This window comes from Cyprinus carpio, chromosome A11 (genome assembly GCF_018340385.1).
Source record: "Cyprinus carpio isolate SPL01 chromosome A11, ASM1834038v1, whole genome shotgun sequence".
In the NCBI taxonomy this organism is placed as follows: domain Eukaryota; kingdom Metazoa; phylum Chordata; class Actinopteri; order Cypriniformes; family Cyprinidae; genus Cyprinus; species Cyprinus carpio.
Window position 1 is genome coordinate 19,452,524 of NC_056582.1, and position 16,826 is coordinate 19,469,349.

Consider the following 16,826-nt stretch of genomic DNA (forward strand, 5'->3'; position numbering starts at 1 on the left):
CTGTCTAAAGGTGTATTATATAATTATATTGAAAATTATATAAAAAAATAATTATACTGACATTATTACTCAATAATGTGTTACATGAACAGACTTCAAGTTAAGTGTTCCCCGATTCATTTTCATGTGGGATGCTACTCAACTGCTCCTCAGGACCAATCCCTACCTCGTCCTGTTACGTTTGATTAGTACAGTCAGAAAGAGGTCAGAAAGGAAGACAGAATCTGATAACGCTAGATCCCTTTCCTTGGTCGCATCTGACCTCAATAATACCAGAGGCCTCAGATACAAGACACCGCACCAATTAAAACTAATCCTAATTCAGTGATTACACAGATAACCAGAACTTGACTGCTCACTTGAAACACCCCAAACCAGAGTCCATGGAAACACAAAGATGTTTATCACCTATAAACAGATCAATCGCCACCTTCAAACCTAAAGAGAAACCTAAGACCTAAAGAAAATAGTCATCCTGTTTTTTTAGGTGAAACTTCCACCCATGTGGAGCAGACAGGAGGGTTTGAAGGGTGAGTTTGTGAATGAGTGGCTCAAGCAGTGGCCAGGGTGTGCATCACGTACCCCGTTTCTTTACCTACCCTTCTCTGATCCTCCAGTTGCTTCTGGGGCTGGTTTGGATCAAACTCCTGAGTGACGTGAGTTAGCAGAAAGCAAAAAGGAGGGAAGAAAAATGACAAGCATAAAAAAGAAAGGGGTCAAGCCTGAGAACCTTAGTCACTATTTTGACATGCATGAAAAAGTGGGGCATATTACATCATGCAGTTAAAGGAGAGGCATGGTGTGTGTATGTGAATGTGTGTGTGTGTGTGGGAGCAGACAGCCGCTGGGGAACATCATGCAGAGCAGAGTAACATGAGCTTTAGTTTATCCATAAAATCCTAAAACAATCGCTTAAAGGAAGTAGGAAAGGGGGTAAAATAGGAAAACTAATAAATAATGCATTTCATAATATTTGTTTTTGAATCCCCTGCCCTTTAATGAATAACAACTCAACAGGAAGGTTGTTTGGCAGCATCAAACTTCCCTAACCTATTCTACAGGCCATCTGTTTTGGGTCGGCAATAGTGGGAATGAAACCATGTTAATTACATAAGCACCACACAGGGCGCCAAAGCTAGAAATGTAAGCCATGAGTGAGAGAAATGAGACCGAGACAGAGAGAGAAAACTTTTATCCAGATTATGTAATGGATCCTGTGCCCTCAGCTGCCTTTGTAAAGCAGCACATTTGCTTTTCGCACTTTCTTCTCCCTGTCTGTCATATACACAGACATATTTGGGCACATGCAAAATGTACAACAGTGACACGCCATTTTTCAGCAGCCTTGGTTTTTCCCTCGTTCAGTTTCTCCACAGACAAAAAATCAATCAATAAGTAAATAAATCAGAGAAAAGTCACAAAGTACAAGACTTTGTTCATCTTTGTTCAGCAATAAACTACACATCCCATGAAGCACTGCAAATGATAAACAGATATGACAGTAGAATGTGAAAATTGTTTAAAAAAGATACATTATTGTGTTATTTTAAGTTATGTTATATTATTTTTATTAAATTCAACATACTAATAATTACAATAAAATATATATTTTTTTTAATCAGTGGAAAATACATTGCAGAGCCAAGAGGAAACTGACAACACGCCAACAGAAGAGACAAAATATCAAAATACAAAGAAAAATAAAAAACAAAGAGGCATTGACATTGCACAGACAGACAAGACAGAGTAGGTTACTTTTGAAATAAAGTCTCTGCTTTGAAATTTTGTAATTTTTTAAAAGGAATTAAAACAATAAATATTGTTTTGTAGTCTTTTCTAAAAAACTCAAACATAAATATCATTTTGTGGCTCTTTAATGTGTCGTGACCAGTGTTGGGGAAAGTTATTTTTAAAAGTAATGCATTACAATATTGCGTTACTCCGGTAAAAAGTAACTAATTATGTTACTTAGTTTCTCATCTGGGCTGGGGCTTGCTTGTTTTGTTTTGTTTTTTGTTTTTTTTTTATATAAAAAGTTCTATTTTTGGCAAATGTAAAAAGCCCTTTCACACCAAAAGTGAAAATGAATAAGCCTCAGACGGCACGAAATGTGAATTCACTCAAACAAGCCTTTCAATTGTGCTGCCATTCTGGACTGGATGAAGAATATGATAGGAGAAGAAAAAGAAAGTTCAACACTCTTCAACAATAAAAACAAACAAAACAGGAGAGCTGTCAATCAATAAATGGGAAAACAAATTAAATGGTTTTACTTATTTGGAAAAAGATATATTTCTTGTAAATTAAAAAGATAAGCATTGCTTTACTAGTTACTGGAAAAAAAAACTTAACTTGATTACTTAACTCAAGTTACTTGTAATGCATTACCCCCAACACTGTAGCGCCTCAGCTGAAGCGGCACATGAACCAATCATCTCTTTCTCTTTACTGGTTATAGCGTAAAATAACAACCGAGGAAAGACATCATAGACACCAATTTTCAAGTTCAAGTTCAAAGTTTATTTACTCTCCTGTCTGGTTTGTTTGTCGGACAAGAAACACATATCCGCCGTGTTTGTCGGACAAAAGGGCAGATTCTGCAATATGATTGGTCAGATGGCCTGTCATTCAAACTTTCGAAAAATCGATTTCATAATTTGCAGTGTTTCATGGGAGAGGCAGGTCACTGTGGAATTCTTTGAGCATGTTTTTCGTCGCCATAGTAACAGCATCCTCTCTGATTGGAAGATCCATAGAGGAAAGTTCTTTCAAAATCCAGAATTTTGTTAGTAAAAATGGTTTTAAAAACAAAACTCTGAAAAAAAAAGGCTAAAAAAAGCTGAAATCACACTAACTGCGACTTCTGCAGAAGCATATATCTCCGAGCTCATGGTATGCTTGTGTTGAAAGGTCATGTGTTATCAGGTCATTTCTCAGTGGAGAAAATGAATGGGTTTTTTTTGTTTCCAGATCCCAACTGTTGCGCTTTAATCAGCAAGACCAAAAAGAGGTCAGCTTATTGGCATATTTGCATACTGAGGGGGAAAACTAATCAAGAGTTAAGATCTAAGTGTGGTGTATGCCAGCGTGGGGCTTTGCTTTCCCATTTGCATGGGCAGAGATGACTCAAAGCAGTGATAAAGAGGCTATTGCAATACAATGAGGTAAGGATATGGTATGAGACGATTAACTACTGACTGCAACAACCCATATTCCCACATCCCAGCCAAGGCTGGCAGGGAGGGCGAATATGTGTTGGACACACCTCTGCTGGGACCTCTGGTTCTGGTGGGGGTATGCAAGCTAATGGAGATAAAAAGTCATGAGTTAGTTAATGCAGATTAGTCTCTGGCATTGATAGAACGTGTGTTAATGCCCTTGACAAAACTAGAAACTCATTAATGCAGCGTCCATCATAACCAGCCCGAGAGAAAATACACTTTTCTCTACACTTAAACGTCTGCAGATTGGGAAGGCTGCATATTCATCTATGGGCAGCGCAGGGTTTGATCGACCTCAGCAGGTCATTCTACGTGTTGGGTTCTTATCAAAAAGGGTCATCACAGAGGGAAGACTGGCTAAAATGTTCCCACAATTATATTATAACCAATAATAGGCTTTAAAAATCCATACTCAATCTCAAACAGTTATGTAATGCACTCTCAAGCCGTGACTTGACAGAAAAAAAATATTAATCTTTAAAAAGTTACCAATTTAAAAAAAAAGTTTGTGTGTGTGTGTGTGTGTGTGTGGTGGTGTGTGGCTGATTTTCAAAAAGGTATGTGCAACTTGTTTGGTCCTGTCACAACATTCAATCCTCCTGGAATTGAGCGAGTAAGTATTTCCACAATCATTGGTGCTTATTTTGCATCAGAAAGACAAGAAAAGACACATTAAATCAAAAAGATAAGTTGTGCAAGAGCAAAAAGGAATGAGCAAAGCAGGCGACATGCACGGACACAAACAGTTCCTTGTTCGACACATCAGAGACAATGAAGAAGATGACTAGTGCGAGAACCGCACTTACAACAACCAAAAAAATATTACAGAAAAATTATTCAGATAGCAATAAACGCTCAATGGCATTTGCTTTCATAAAAAATTGGTTTGCTCTAAAAGGATGCAAAGAGGAAAATTTTTGAGCATGATGTCTGGAACCATTCTAACACAAAAGAAAAAAGAGGGGGGGTTCTAAATTAGCAACAACCGTGACGCACGCGCATGTTTGTGTGAGTAATACTGCAAACCAGTAAGGAATCTCCCTTTCTGCGACATCATTTTTCAGCTGGAAAATAATGCTGCTGCAAAACACAAGGTGTGAATGTGAAATGTCCCTCTCTAGCCACCATAAATGCACGCTTTCATCACATGCTATAAAAACACTTTCTTGTGAATTTCCCCACAAGAAATCGATAAAAGCACATCCATTCATCTGCACATCCATCCATCCATCCATCCATCCGGTAAATAAACCCAAATTAAATTCAACACTGACTTTTGAAAGAGCTCTTGGCTACTTTTTCTTCCAGTGCAAGTCACAAGTTTATCGAGTGTGGGGACGAAACAGCTCGCACATTCATTGATGTCACAGCTTTATTCTTTGCGGTGCATGTCAATGGTGAGAAGCTTCGAGGGTTAATTTCAGTCACTGTCATTGTCGAAAAAAGCACGGTTGGGTTTGCCAACACACTTCTTAACCTGATTGTCATAACGAGCTCAATAGCATAAATGTGTGTCTTAAAGCTTTTGGCCTGAAGGTATCAGGCTCGGTGACCTCAATTTTTGCATTTCAATCTAATAAGATGTAAACTTTCTCAAAAGAACGCAAGGGTTTAGGACGTCATATGCCCACCCCTCATGCCCAAAGGAGGGTCTTTGCCACTGCCAGCGTCTCTTGGTAAAGAGCATGGATTCCAGGAAAAAACGAGGGAAAAAAAAGAAGGGCAGGTCTTATGTAACCTCTGGTTGCGAGCTGGCGGGAGTCCAGGAATCGTGCTGCACACAGGCGAGGAAATTGGGACAGAGGCGCGCGCGGGGACGGATGTGCCCACAGCTCCCCCTGATGGACGTCAGGAGACGTGCAGAGGAGAAGATAACAAAGGACCCATGAGGACAACAGACCCCAACTGACACACACTGACTACTGGAACTGACGCAAACTACTTAAAGAGAGAGAGGGAGGGGAAAGAGAGACAGAGCAAAACAGAGCAGATGGGTAAAGACGAAGGAAATATAAACAATACATTTACGAGATTAGGAGAGAGAGATAAGGAGACAGCCAAAATAAATAAAGAAAGAAAGATAATGACAGGCACCATGACAGACAGAAAAAAAAGAGTAGGACAGAAACAGATATAGACAGAAAGGCTTATTAATAAAAAACAACAAAAGACATGGATACAGAAAAGGATAGAAAGTGAAAGAAAAGAAAATGTGAAAGAGACAGGAAGAGATAAGAGTGAAAAAGAAAGAGCAAAAAAAAGACAGTGAGGAAAAAAGAGAGAGAGAATAAAAGAAAAAAAGTGGAAAAAGAGAACAAGAAAAAAATTAAGAAATAAATACCACTTAAGGCTGAGAGAGAGAGAGAGAGAGAGAGAGAGAGAGAGAAACGTTGTGCAGTTGTGATTGTCTAGCACAGTCCAGGTGAAGGAGACACACATACACACACACACACTGCTCTCTCCATCCACTTTACATAAGCTTTTCCCTGCTCAGGAGCACAGCTGCATCGTCAACCTAAAGCCCATATTATCTGTCCCCATCCCTCTTACATCACACACACAGACACACAGGAGACACATTCTCTTATGTAATATAAAGATGACCAGGAGAGACAGAGAGAGAGGTCCGTATGTTATGAGCAGGGATGCTCATTCTACACATGTGCTGTGAACACGTGTAAGTGTGTATGAGGGCTCAGACACTCATCACTCATCAAAAAACAGTCAGTCAAACATGTCAAAATATCCATCAGATACACAACAGGTGGCTGTATCCTTGGTGTAATGTTCATTTTAATGTTTATACGTATATAAATGGTATATAAATAAATATATTTGTCACTAATGGAGAGAAAGGTATATAACTATAAATATAATTCTATAATTTATATAAAAAACAAGTATTAAAAATATTTTTATATTTTAAAATGATGTGTGGGGGGGGGGGGGGTTTGGGGGGTCCTACGTTCAGAAAAACAAACAACAACAAACAATAACAAAAATACAACTAAACCAAAAAGAAACTTATTTCTGAATGACTATACACACATTACCTTTTTTCAAAGTTTGGGGTCTGTAAGATTATTTATTGTTTATGAAAGGAGTCTCGAGTAAACTCATCATTGCAGCATTTAGTTGAACAAAAGTACGTAAAAACAGCAATATTAAGTTTTATCATAAAACAGTAATAAAAGTGTTTTGTTTGTTTGTTGTTGTTCTGAATGTGATTTATTCCTGTGATGTAAAGCAGAATTTTCAGCAGCCTCACATGATCTGAAATGATTCTAATATGCTTATTTACTGCTCAAGAAACATTTCTTATTATTATCCACGTTGAAAATATCTGTGCTGCTTAATATTTGTTTCATTCATTCATTAAACTGTGATTCACTGTTTTCAGGATTCTTTGATGAACAGAAAGTCCATAGGAACCACCATTTATTATAAAATATAAAATATTTTTATAATATTATTAATGTATTTACTGTCACTTTTGATTATGGTGTCCTTGCTGAATAAAAGTATCAATTTAGAAAAACCTAACTTACCCAAAAAAAAAAAAATGGAATGCACACACACAAGTATGTAAAAATTGTAATTGGTGTGTGTGTGTACCTACTGTACTTGACCGTATTTTGGGGGCAAATTTCTACCCAAAAGCAGCCCGCCCCAGGACAAAACCTGAAAAAAATCACCAAAAACCTCCATTTGGGGACGTCCTCATTTGTAAAAAACTGGTACAAAAATAAAGAAAACAAAAAATTTTTGAAAATGTAAAAATTGCAGAATGGGTTTAGGTTAAAAAAGTGTATAACTATTCTGTACTGTATATAACAACAGAAGTCTATGTAATGTCCCCATCTAGATAAGTGTGTTAAAAAAATAACGTTTTCAGAAATAATGTTTAAAAAAAAAAATTCTGTGAAATCAGCAGCAGCGCTGACAAATGCTGTCAATAACCTGCATCATGTCACTGTATTTATCGAAATGCCCCAGTCAGCACTCCAGCGTTATCTTTTACTAGTAAAAGAATGTATTAAGGTAAAAAGCAGACATTGCATTTTTAAATGTCTCCAGCTCACCCTTTCACCCTTCCTCAGAAGTAGGTGTTACTTAATCTTGTGAGATGCATGTTTCTGCTGAACTTAATTTAACACTAAAACACCCATAAACACACCCTTTTACTGCCCTTTTTGCACTTCTCCTCATATATAAATCTAAAGAGGCTGTTGTCATAAGACACAAAACAGACACACATATAAACAAATAATAATGCCATCAGCTGTGTTATTTTTCTTGTTCAGCCATGTCACACAACCGCATGCATGTTCAAAAACATTCACACACGTCTTCCTATAATGGAGAGATAGTGTCGCATTTCATCCCTGGAACTGATAGAAGGTGACTATAAATATAGTATGAACCCCCACCTACCTTCCTGACTTCAACTCAAACAAGCCCAGAAATATTAATTTTAAACTTTGAAATTTACAGATACATTCCCCCCTCTCATACATAAAAGGAGTCAATGGTATGCCACCACAAGGTCAGGTTTACTCATCATTAAAGTGTGTGCGTGGAAGTTAACAGTATTATACTTTTAAGAAATGTGAAATTAAAGTTTGAAAATCTCCCACTGACTAAGACACTGTTCCAATATTTACCGCTCAAAATCCAATTCAGTGACATCATCATGATATCTGCATAAATTTGCATATTAAATTAAGATTTATTTGACAAATTCGATTTAAAACAAGAGGGTCAGAATCTTAATTTGAAAGGGAAAAGGTGTATTTTTTTCTGACCCCATTGCCGTATCTTTTTCTTGTTTTGAAGAAAAACAAGATTAAATATCATGATTTTACATCTTAGGTACATCTTGATCTTGATTTAGGTATGTTTAAATAATTGTTCTTGAAAACAAGATAAAAAAAAAATCAGCTGAAAACTGCCAGCAAAGTGTTTTATTTACCCAGAATCTAAATAAAAAAACCTAACCTTAACTAAACCTTTTTCTATGCAAGCACTTCCAGAAAGATGACTCTAATGATCTACTAATATGTGCATTTACTTTCCAAACCTCATATTAAAAGTTCAAATAAAAAATGATTTATAGTGATAATAAACTGTTGAAGTTGCAGTTTTATGGCTTGTCAGATGAAGAAATCACAAACTAAGACTGAAAACAGATTTCAGTTTTAGCTTTTCTATTAAATGCAGCTGAATGAGCCACAATTTCTTACCTGAACTGGGTTTGGCTATATTTCAGTTTCACTAGATCATCAGCGTACTGTTGTTTTGGCTGGATTAATACCAGACGAGACTGTGTTATTACTTTGCAATTGCTTGTTCGAGAACAGTCACATGTACCAATGATTCATTGTGAATCCCCTGTTAACCAGCTACTGTTTGTTGGGTGTGTGTGTGATCAGGCAGTGAATGTAACAGGAACGTAAAACTGAATTAACGCTACACAGAGGAAGTGTGAATAAAAGTGTGGTGGGCTGATACACTTTACACACATTTTCACCAGCACACGCTATCTAAAACAAGGCCAGTGGTAAAAACACAAAAGCACACTGAACGAACACACATGAAACTATCAGGCGAGGGTTAACTGCACGCAACCTCAACACACATCACGGACAACAGACAATAAAATTAGGGCCGGTTTGTGGTGAAGTCACGTTGACAAACACCAGCAAAAAAGCTCAAAGGAAAAGAGAACAAGCACTAAGTTAGGACGACTACACATTGGCGCGTGAGCGGAAGCCCCGCACTAAACATAGAAAAATAATTGTTAAAACCAAAAATAAAAAAAAAACCCTCAGCCACATCCCGCTCATCATCAAAGGCAATTAGCTGGAAGAGAAGAGCATACAGCAAAGTTAGTATTGTGAAGGAAGGAATCAAAGGATGCTCACAGAAATGCCAAACAATGTTCGTTAGTGACATAACACAAGATTATTGTGATTGTTATTTTTTTAGCATTAGCTTTCAAAGCATTAGTTGCCAACTACAAAGACGTTGGGAACAAATTTTGTCGTTTTGTAGTTAAAGAACCCATGAATTCATGAGTGCAAAAATAAATCGCTAAAAAGAATAATAACTATCACGATATACAAATAAAAAGATACAAAAGTATAAAATCTATTGAATTTAAAAAAAAAACATACAATCAATATAATATAAAAACTAAAAAAGAATAAAAGACAATTTACAAGACAATTTAAAATAGACAAATAATAAAAAAAACAAAAATAAAATCGAAACAAAAGAGAACGTGATAAACATAAACAACCAATCAAATATAAATAAATATAAATATAAAATATAAAACAAAAAATATGCTAAATTAATCAAAATAAAAAATGGAAATTAAATCAAGAAGAATAAAATAAATAAATAAAAAAAAGAAATACAATAAAAATCAAATCAAATAAATCAAAATGGAAATCAAATAAAACAAATCAGAAAACTGGATATAGCCAGAACTTTTAAAAAAATAAAATAAAAATAAAATATGGTAGTGACATTAATTGGGTGTTTAATTTATTAAGTTTATTTTGAAGTGTTAAGCAATAGGACACAGTTGAGGGCATTGAAAACGAGATACTGTACGTGTGGAATGGAGAAAAATAGAGGCAAGCAAGTGAAATGTTGGTCCTGTGAGGCCTGTTTTCTGGTTGTGCTATTTTTCTTATGGGTTAATATGGACAAAAATTATACAGTAACACGCCGAGGGCTTCTTTGTAATTTCATCAAGAGTATAATAGTGCTGTAGAAGACAGAAAGGGATATTTTTAATCTGTTTTTATGCAACTTACTACAGAGGTGTATGTTACCTTTTCCCATAGCCGCGGTCTTTCGTCATCATTTCTCGAGAGTCCTGCAGAAAATTTTATACCACAAACGCTCCTCATTCTCCTCTAAAGCTGTTTAGTGTGTTTTATTTAATCTGAAAGAGAGAGAAAACCCCAGTTTGTTTTCACAAGTTTTGTTTTAATAACAGTTTGTTCACAATACTGATGAGGATGAGGAACAGGATCGGATATTGCTTTCATTGCCAGGGAGACAATTATATCACTTTTAAAAAAGATCTATAATAAAATAATAAAAAAAAAAAAAAAAAAAAAAAATAAAAAAATAAAAAAAAATAAAAATTAAAAAAAAAAAATAAAAAACTAAATGTAAAAAAAACAAGTAATCAGTAAAGTGCCGTTTTAAAATATAAGAAATGGAGTCAATAAAGTAAGGTGATAATGATAAAATGTAAAATCTTTAGCAGATCTCACAAATTAATATTCTTCTTTCAAACTTTTAATTACGTTGCCATATTAATTTTATGTTTTTTAATGACCCCACATAACTGCAGAAAGACTGTCCTTATAATAAATATTCTGTAAAACTGCTGTGTGCTAAATTATGACTTCACAATGTGTCAAACTAACTTTAAAACTTTATTAACAATAAATAACCCTGGACCTGAATGAAAAGAAACAACTGAAAAAAAGAAAAAAAAAACTGAGAGCTGTTAACAGACTGTCATTTTGCTCCCACTGACAGCCACAATGGACGCTAACATTGTAATCTAACTCCATTTCCTACATCAGCTAATCCTGCATCTCAGGACTATTCCCATAGAAGCCCGTCAGACGGCAAAAACCAAACACAGATGGCCGCACAAACACACAGCACGCCGATAATCCCTTTTGTAGCTCTGGCAGACTGAGAACAGTCTTCTCACAGCACGAGCGCGACAGTTGAAGGACAGACAAGAAACCAGTACTGCACCATTGCTAATGCAGCCCGTGAGAGGAAAATAACATAAAGAAAAGAGGAAGCATGTTTAAGACAGTTTTGTTTAGTAGGAAAATAAACATCACTTAGCGATGAAGCACTCCACTCAAAACTCACATTTCCGTCGGGCATCTGTGTTTTCATCCAGGGAAGAGCAGCTCGGGCGATGACGTACGTACGTCCACCAACACACGCAGAGCTCAGGCTTGAACCAGGGGCCGCAGAAGACGATCCCTCCAGAGACAGACAACGATGGGTGTCTGGACAAAAACACATCAAATTCAAATTCAGTTATTTTGATCATGTGCAAATGAAGCCCTTACTTCACAGTGACAGTGTTTTATGTTAGACGTATAAGAGACCTTCGACGTATATGTTAGGACGTATAAGGAGACAGTCGACCCACGCACCAACCATGGGAATTGAAAACTGACATTGACAGAAAGTAAGTACGTTAATGCAGTGGATAACTATTATATTAGTAACTAAAACCTCACAAAATATTTGTATGGCACATATCTATACTTCCCAGAGAGACGGAAACTGGCTTTTTTCATATATGATACACTAAGTTTAAGTTGGATAGTTTTTTTATGTCTCTTCTGCATGACAACTACATTTATTTGATTAGAAAAATATAAAAATATAAAAATACAAATATAAAAATATAACAATATGTATTTAAAATTGTACTATTTTACTGATGGTAAAGCTGAATATTTGAATTTTCTGCATCATTACTCTCCAGATCCACATGTTCCTTCAGCAATCATTCTAATATGCTGATTTGCTGCTCAATAAAATATCGTTTTTCATTATCAGTGTATTTTGAAATTATCATATAATGCATCCTGGCTGGATAAAAATATATATATTTTTTTAAATAATCTTTTCTGAAACTTTTGTATGACATTTTATTTTTATTGGATGCAATAATATTAACAATATTTAATTATACATTTATTTAGTTATTATAACATATTGTTTATATTAAAAAATAACTACTTTATATTCCTTTCATATGTGTAACAAACAGGCGATGAACTGAGCGTGTAAGAAACAGTCTCAAATATTTTCAGTGGCACTAGCAGGTGTGGTAAAAAGAAGGCCATTTTTGGACCCAGGCCACACATATTCTGAGCACCAAGGGCATGATTTGTTTCCAAAGCAAGGGCTGAAACCAACAGCCCTGAGGCTCATAGCACAGACGTGAGCTGTGTAAACGTGTCTGAATACTCGCCAACTCACGCCACAGCTGCACGGGGGTGGAGACACAGACGTGATGAAGCCATGGTTTACCGGCAACTCGCTAACTCACCCTTCCCTCCCCTAGGCTAGATGACCCCCCTCCACTGACCTCTATCCTCAGTCTTCTGAGTGGAGTATGAAAGTAGCCTTTTTAAACAAGAGGAAATGCATGTTTCTACCCACAACACCACCTTCTGATGTCAAGGTGTCTTTTTTTCAGAATTTCGACATTGCAACTTTGAAAGAAAACAACTGCTGTTCCTCTGTTAAACAGAACAGCAGGGAGTTCTACATACCACTGGAAACAAAACAACAAGTTGCTGTATCTGTTTTTTATGCTGTCATATGGGCCCATTTAAACCAAAAACAGGTGCCATGAATTTAAAACACACACACACACACACACACACACACCACCACACACACACACACACCATATATATATATATTTTTTTTATCCGTCATCATGAGGATGTTGTTTTTGGCCTTTCCTTAATGCTTGTGCTTTGAACTATCTCGTATTTATTCCTGTTGCCCATTTTAAAAAACTTTTTTTTTTCAATTACTTTTAAATATAATTTACTTCCAAAAGTAACTGTACAAAAAGCTAGCATTAGCTTTAGCCAGCATTTCTATAATATTTTTCACGTATTAAACTATTAAAAATTAAAAAATTATTTTATAAGTTGACTTGTGTTTGTTATGATAGCCAACGTGTTGCAATGATTTTTTTTATAACAAATTAAATGCAAATTAAAAATTAAAATACTACTATACTATAATAATACTTTTAACACTATAATAATATATAAAATAAATTCTTTATGAAATATCATCATTTAAAGATTACTTAAATTATTTTTTCTAAGAACCTGTGAACCTATGACCTTAAGCACAATGCTGTTAAATACATTTTTGAAATTAAGTGTTTTTTCCTCAATTAGTGTTTAATCAAATTAAACTGCTAATCCTGTTACCATCAACACTGTTGCCTTTCTGAAGACATGATTTTATACCGGTATATGCTAAAATGTATTGATTTAGTTTGAGAAGACACAGTGCAATGTATTATCACTTAAATGCATTATTTATTTGATAGAACATTTACAATCTTGCAGAAATCTTCTTTAAAAACCATCTTCTCAAACTGGATGAGGCACGTGTGTGTGTGTGTGTGTGTGTGTGTGTGTGTGCGTGTGTGTTGGGATCTTAGTCTAGTGCCAAAAGACAAACATCATCAGAACATTCCACCAGACTAAATTTCCCAGGACCTCTATCTCACACTGACTCAACTTCCCAATAACAATGTAACAACATGAATTCCTGGAACAAGTTTCCTGTTTCCCCACCTCTTCAAATTCCATTTTGTAATGCGTCTGGAACAATATAGGTGAGGTAGTTATATGCAAGATTGACCAACTGAATAATTTCAACAATAATTCTATTTTTAAGTTTGTCTCATTTAAAGCTATTGTGACACAGTATTTTAGATACAAAAACATTACGTCAGTCTTCATTGGCTGTTCTCCAGAGACCTCGCCCTCACCTGCAGCCTCTCAATGATGTTCCTGTAATCTTTGGAAGTGGTGAGCGTCGAGTCTCTTCTGGACGCGTTGCGAGCTGACATCCTCCAATTGAGGAGGGTTTTCTGGACCACATTGTTGGACTTCACAAACAGGTTGTTCACCTGGCTGTCCAGATCCACCGGGATGGCGATCGCTCTGCTCTTGGCTAAACAAGACGATTGAAAATATAAAGATTAAAAAAACAATTCATAAATGGTGAAATCATTTCCTTACACCTCTGGTTTTTATTTGAAACATACAACAGAGGCTGGATGTAAAGATAATGGAAATGGAGTTGTATGAGGTTCATTCTTCAAAGTCTGAATGGTCATGGTCAAATACTTACCCACATCAGACAGAACCTTAATACAGCTCTCCACTGAGGCTTTCTGGGCAGGAACAAGCCAGTTACAGTGGTAAACTCTGAAAACCCCCTGCAGGAGCTGCACAAACACAGGCTGCCGGGTCTGGAGAACAAGAAAGCAAAAACAACAAGAGAGGAAAGAAAAAAGGATAGAGAGAGAGATTATATTAGACAGAGACAGACAAAAAAATTATTAGTAATAATGGAGAAGCTAAGAGGAAACTTCTCTGATGGACATCGTCAAAAGGTTCAAATGAATGAAACATCTCTACATTATTTCTGGTTTCTACATCTTTCTGGTTTTTAATGTTGAAATAAAGCAGCACAGTGTTCCAGGTTCAACAGATGTTAAAGCATCAGACTCAGAAGTCTATGGGTCAAGCTCATATGTTAGTTAAAGTACTTATGATAATTATTACACACAAAAATGTGCATATTTGAGCATTACAGCTGTTTAAATTGTCCTTTAACTATAATTTAACTAGTTTTGACTATGAATGTTTGGTTATATGTTGCCAACATAATTCCTGTCAAGAAAAAAATATATTTTTATTAAGCAAGGATGTATTATATAAATCAAAAGGGATGGTAAAGACATGTATGGCGTTAAATATATTTCAAATAAATGCTGACATGAATCCTAAAAAAATAATAATAACAATAATAATGGTTTTCACAAAAATATTAAACAGAACGACTATTTTCAACATTGATAATAGTACATTTTTTTTTCTTGTGGAGCAAAACAATACTATTATTACTAAATCAAAATGATAAAGACACAAACAAAAATAAAGAAAATTAAAACACAGCTTCATCATTACAGGAATAAATTATTATTGTAGAATATAAAATGAAATATATTCAAACAGAAAATAATAAATGTATAATAAATGTAAAAATATTTATTTTATAGACTTTTTAATAAAAAATGATTTTTAAAAAAAAAAAAACGTGCTATTTCTTGGTATGCATTTCAAAAACATTAATGACCTCAAACATTTTAATTGTCTAACCTTAGTAAAGCTAGTAGAATTACTGCACATGCACTGCTATCAATAGAGATTAACTTGCATTGAACCTGACACATTTCATTTACACATTTAATACAACCAAATTTGTGGACATTTTTCTATTTTTATTACAGATATATAGGTTTATAAATAAAGGTTAACCAATTATGATGTATTAACACTTCAAGTGACAGAAACAACACGTCTTACCATCAACACAACGGGTGAGAACCCAACAACACTCACAAGAAAAATGCACAAAGCTAAGTGGAAGGATGACATGTTTACCACGCTTCATTTGTGAGACTGGTTCAAATGCTTTCTGGACAACTAGACTAGTACGCACAAGGGGCTTGAATGTGAAAAAGAAAAAAAGAAAAAACTCAGTGTTCTAGTTTCCCACTCATACAGGATGCCTAGACAAGAGTCTAACCCAAACTACATTACAACATTCCATGTGCAACCACCGTGAAGTCATTACAAAGCTGTACCTCAGAAATTTTGCTTAAAATGGAGGCCTGTCACAACAAAGAGAGATGTGAGAGATCAGAGAAGGAAGCTGTCATGAAGCAACACTTCCAGGAAAGAATGAATGAGGTTTAGGGTCAATACACGACAAAGTATTAGGAGGTACTTCCTACTTTACAACTGCAGACTAAAGTAAATATATTATATAATTATATATATATACACACACACGTACATTTTTCTGTATCTGCACTGGTCAAAGTAAACCAGACATTTATAATGCTACAAAGATTTTAATATAAAAATAAATGCTTTTTTTTTTTTTTACTTTCCATTCAATCTGAATATTTTTTAAAAAATCACAGTTAAGCAGAAAAACTATCAAGCAGCAACTGTTTTCACCACATTGATAACAGTAAGAAATATTAGAATGATTTCTGAAAAAAATCATGTGACACTGAGGACTGAAGCAGAAATTTCCACTTTGCCATCACAGCAATATATTTCATTTTCATACGTTAAAATAGAAATCAATGCAGCTTTGCTGAGCAATAGAGACTTCTTCCAAGAACATAAAAATAGTAGTGTAAATATATATGTATATATACACACAGTAATATTAAAAGTATATAATAATATATAGAGATTATATTTTATGAATTACATAGAATTAGTAACTGTATAATTGTACCAAATCTTTAATGATTATGTTTTTTTATGGCCATTTAATCCCTAATAAAAAAAAAAAAAAAAAAAAAACAAAGCCCATTTTTGGAGACATTTTAATTTATGAGAATTAATACATTTCTATTTCTCATTACTTTTATATGCATTGTTCCATTACTGTAATATCAGAATAATTTATACTCCAGTATATCATTTAAATTGGATTTATTCATCATTTACCAAAAAAATTTGAATAATGTAATAATGTCACAAAATGTTTGTCTTTATGCAAGATTCAACCTATTTTGACCTGTAAAGTCTATTTTATAGTTACAAGCTGTTTTAAACCTAACAAACTAAATTATGTCATCTAAAGCTCATTCATGTGATTTCTTTAATCTGAAAACTGCAAAGTCAGACAGGCTACATGGAAAGACAGTTAATAGTAAAAAGACTAGGTTTTCCAAGAAAACTGTCAGCC

General features: G+C 34.9%; 1 pseudogene; it reads right to left on the minus strand.

Annotated features, from left to right (window-relative positions):
• Positions 1-16,826, minus strand: part of LOC109063861 — a 127,756-nt pseudogene that overhangs the window by 55,589 nt on the left and 55,341 nt on the right.